We start from the raw sequence: 5,061 nt of genomic DNA on the forward strand, positions 1-5,061 counted from the left end.
GAAAGTAACTCATTTAAAATGTACTCACCGAGTAAACAGCAGGGGGTCTCCTCTGTGTAATGTGAACAGGAGTGGATACAAACCTCAACAGTAGTTTTTTTTTATTCAAATGTAATAGAAGAAACGTTGTCCTTAACTCAAATGCAATAGAAGAAACATGTTGATGCAACAATTAAAACAGTTAGGGATGTGTAATGTGTCATTTCAAATGACATAAAACTTTTTCAAACTGTATAGCCACTAGCGATGTGTCGTAAAATGATTTGAATCCATGAATCGGCTCTTCTAACCGAAACAAAGGAACCGACTCTTCCGGCAGTCGCCATGTAAATACGCGGCTCTTCAAAAGGAACCGAGACAAAAGACTCGACTCCCTGTCGCAACTCACTGAATTCGCGATTTCTTTAGCGTTTTTTATTTTTATTTTTATTTTGCTCGGTAACAGATGCTATTCAAAATGTAACAATTACTAATACAAAACATACTTAAGCAAAAGCAAAATTACAGTCTGTGAAATGTGCTTTAAAAACTACTGTGTTACAGTAACCAGTGCGATCAGAGCGGTAACACTAAGCACTGGATTCGTGTATGTATGTGTATTGATCGAATTTGTTTAAAATCATATCCCCGCTATTGAAACATTCCCCACTTGCGACATATTGATGTCGAATTATTGTCCAGCACTACCCCATACATTAAACAAAGAAACAATATAGCAATCTCTCAATAATACATGCACCAATACACCCAGCAAATCTCCTATCACGACTAACAAGCGCTGTGTTACTCACAAAATTTTAATCTTATTCACTATAACAACTCTGATTAAGGAGATTTTCCTTAATTATGTGTGAAAATGTCCTATGTCACACATGGATGAATTCCACTCTAAGTACCCCCTTTCCTGGTTTAAGAACCTTAAAGTTCAAGAACGCTATCTACCTTAAAACACACTTAATAAGGTACCATAAATACTTCATCTTAACTCAGTTATCTTAAGATTATAAAAATAAAGTTGATTATAAAATTAACTGCAGCACTTACCCAATCCAGGCGTACAAAGACAAAGATAGCCGATGGACAAGATACGGCAAGCTGCTCACATAGAGCCAAAAAGGCGGATACACAGAAAACCACGCTCAGCTCTCCCAGAGCCAAAATGGTGGACAGACAGAAAACCACGCTCAGCTCTCCCAGAGCCAAAATGGTGGACAGACAGAAAACCACGCTGCGTTCTCAAGAAACAAAATGGCGGATAGACGGGAGACCACGTTGCATTCCCAAGACAAAATGGCGTACAGACAGAGCCAAAATGGCGGACAGACAGAAAGCCACGCTGCGTTCTCAAGAAACAAAATGGCGGATAGACGGGAGACCACGTTGCATTCCCAAGACAAAATGGCGGACAGACAGAAAGCCAAAATGGCGGACAGACAGAAAAACACGCTGCGTTCTCAAGAAACAAAATGGCGGATAGACGGGAGACCACGTTGCATTCCCAAGACAAAATGGCGGACAGACAGAAAGCCAAAATGGCGGACAGACAGAAAAACACGCGTGTGCAAGATGGCGGACAAACAAAAGGTTACATATAAATACGCACAGAAACACTGACAAACAAACTCCCGATGTACTGTTTTCGAACCAAATTTAGAATTTAAAGTAGTCTAATTAACCGAACTCCGTTCCCAAAACCGTCAAGTCCGAATTTTAGGACAATCTTTTTCATAGAATCCCGTCCTTTGAACAGCCAGACTCCTAAGATTTCCACGTTCAAATCATAGAACCCCGTCCTTTGAACTGCCAGGTAATAGATTTCCAACGTTCGCTCATTCATAGAATCCCGTTTTTTAAACTGCCAGACCCTAGGTTTTACAACGCTCGAATTATAGAATCTCGTTTTTTAAACTGCCAGACCCTATTATTTCCAACGCTCGAATCATAGAATCTCGTTTTTCAAACTGCCAGACTTCTAGATCCAACGCTCGAAAATTTGAGATCTATAGAATTAACCCAGTCCCAGACTCGTTAAAACTTAGATCTTTCGAATCACGCGCCCCTGCTTTTGAAACAGACAGACACGTTTCGCTCCAATGGTGTTCCGGGTGAAGCCTCTGCCGAACAGCCCTTTACCGTTTATTTTGCTCGGTCTGATTCAAACTCAGCAATCAGGAAACATAAATTTTTTTTAGCTCCAACATATATTCACAGTTTTAAACTATCTAATGATACTTTAGTAATTTAATCAGACACTTACGGATTCTGAGATTCACTTTCACACTCAGTACACTAAATAATAAATGCATCTAATATATATACAGAGAACGTCTGTTTACCTTAAGCAGGCGCGCGCCTTGTACTGAGTACAAAAGATTTTTCAGAATTCCTGGTCTTACCTCAGTCAGCTGAATCGATTCGATGCTATCCTCAGACCTCCTGAACCATCCTCTGGCTACCATTTGTTAGGATAAATCTTTTGTTCAAAAGTTCCTGAAGAAAGCAGTCGAAGGAAGTCCAGAAAGTACTCTTTAAAACACTTTATTAAGTGTAAAAATGATCTGTGAATATATATCAGAGCTAAGCCGGCCGGCGCTCCTTACTCCTGCAGTCTAGACACACCACGTAAGAAAGAGGCCGAACCTTTCTCCCCGCCAGTTTTTAAACTCAGCTAGGCTCCTCCTCCTTTACTGCTGGTGGAGCCAATGAAGTGTGCTAACAAGCCCCGGGCTCTGCCTCCCCCCCCTTTCTGTAGGAGTCAGGGAGAGAGCCTAGCGGGCGACATGTTGAACAATAGACCATGTGGTCTGGATGTAATTTATGTTTAATAATGATGTTATGTTAAAAACCTAACAATGTTAAATGAAGTCGCCCAACGTAGGGCTCGAACACACGACCCTGAGATTAAGAGTCTCATGCTCTACCAACTGAGCTAGCTGGGCTTACGCAGCAGGTCAGAACAGACAGCTCATCAGTCAGACCATCAGAGAGATGTAGGTTTAATTCACTAACATCACGACCAGATTAAGAACTAATTAACAGTTTACAAACAAACAAAATTCAGAATAAGCAACAGAAACAGACACAGACGCTGTCGCTTTTAAACTACTACACAATTACTGAACCCGCTCCATTATGCTTTAAACTTCAGTGTATATTATCTGGAAACAGATGCTCTTCATATAGAAATATGCTTTACATTTGCTTGATGGTAATAACTCTTAGTGAAGTCTTAATGAACAATTAAAACATCAATTCAGGTTGTTTTTAGTTCAACTGGGAAAAAATATTAACAGTAGCTCAACTTCCTAAAACCCAGAATCTACACGTACAAATCCTAGGACCTGAGTCGTATCTGCTCCAGTCACTGGTTGGTGGCATTAAGCGCAGTCAAGAACTTTAAGAAATATATAGTTTAAACAGAACACACATATAAGAACCTACAAAACCTCTTAGATGTGTATTAAAAAAAGTCTGAACATAAAAAAATGACTAGACAGTGATGTCTGAAATAGGACTGAGATCTCAGATCATTAAAATAACATGAAACTGCTGCATTTCTGGCGCAATAACAACCAAATTCAGTTTAGGAGCTGCTCATTTCTGCAGATCTTCACTGTAAGTGTGCAGACTCTCAAATGGTTTTTGTGCTGCCATGCAGCTGGTTGAATGGGGTTAGTGTAGAATTATGTACAAAGATCTTAAGAGAATAGATGAACTGGCCGGTTAGCTCAGTTGGTTAGAGCGTGGTGCTGATAACGCCAAGGTTGCGGGTTCGATCCCTGTACGGGCCACAGCCTCTTTAACGATTAAAGGTAGCATGGCTGAGAGAGAGTCAGGTAAGCATGTGCTGTGTATCAGGACTTTCTAACCTAAGTAATTTAATCACTGAAAGTAAGAATATCACCCTGTTCTTCTGCCATCTTTAATTCTGGCTTCATTTCACCTAATGGCAGAAGACTAAAAGAAATTTAGACAGTGTAGAATGAAAGTATTAGGAAAATATGAGATTAAAAGCATCAGCTTTTATTTATTCTTGAATCATAACAGTTGACCTGATAAAACATGAAATATCTTGAGTTCATATCTGCAGTGGAATAAGAATCAGTGTAAATGTAAGAAACTCTTGTCTTTTTATTGGCATTTTACTGAGCAAAACTCAAGAGAGTTGAACAAAACGTGGTGCTTTAAAAGACGTGAATTTTCCTGAACACCATAAATCTTTCCTTCTGACTTATTAGTATTATTATTTTAATTAATATCAACATAAAGTGTAAAACCATGAACACTATTTATAAATAAATTTCATTAGTCGTCCTTTTGAGATTTTTGTTTACATAAACAACACCTGAAATTTAACGAACTAACAATTTTAAGGTTTTTATTACTTATTTATTTATTTAGAAAGCCTGAACGACGGACTATAAGAAGCAGCTTGTTGACAGCATCTCTCGCTTACGGCCACACCTTCCTGAGAACACTCGATCTCGTCCGATCTAGGAAGCTAAGCAGGGTCGGGCCTGGTTAGTACTTGGATGGGAGGCCGCCTGAGAATACCAGGTGCTGGAAGCTTTTATCCACACACCCCCACCTTCACTCCAAACCTCCTGTTACACACTGACCCAGCGGCTTTTTCTTCATCAAAGCTACACAATGAGACAAAGATCAGCTCATACTTTCATTCTTACTACAGTAAAACACATTCAACTGACTTTTAAAGTGAAGTTCAAAATGTTGTACAGACATCGTCTCCATCTAGTGGTGCTAGAAATAAATTACAGCTTGTTACTTGGGTACAGATTTGTAACATTATTATTATTTTATTTGTATAATATATAAAAATTAGAAAGTGTTTATGGCTCTTCTGTCCAAAGTGTTTTTGTAAACCTGCAATGGCGACTGTTTTTGGTATGCAGGGGAAAAAAGGCCGAATGCAGGTGAAAAGGTGTTATTTGGCAACCCAGCTCTGGGTAAATATTGGTCAGGACACGAGTTATTTTAACTTGCTAAAGTTTTTAACAGGGACAAAAATGTTTGTGTATCAGGGCTGGACACGCCTCACTA

At 39.3% G+C, this 5,061-nt stretch overlaps 1 non-coding gene and 1 pseudogene across 1 annotated transcript; both read left to right on the forward strand.

The window, feature by feature from the left end:
• The first annotated feature begins 3,717 nt into the window (after positions 1–3,717).
• On the forward strand, positions 3,718–3,791 carry trnai-gau (transfer RNA isoleucine (anticodon GAU)). The gene has a single exon. It is a non-coding gene; the product is annotated as a tRNA-Ile (tRNA).
• A 659-nt stretch (positions 3,792–4,450) lies between these two features.
• Positions 4,451–4,569, forward strand: LOC134327210 (5S ribosomal RNA; annotated as a pseudogene).
• Positions 4,570–5,061: the final 492 nt, after the last annotated feature.

Source organism: Trichomycterus rosablanca, chromosome 14, assembly GCF_030014385.1.
Source record: "Trichomycterus rosablanca isolate fTriRos1 chromosome 14, fTriRos1.hap1, whole genome shotgun sequence".
Taxonomy (NCBI): Eukaryota; Metazoa; Chordata; class Actinopteri; order Siluriformes; family Trichomycteridae; genus Trichomycterus; species Trichomycterus rosablanca.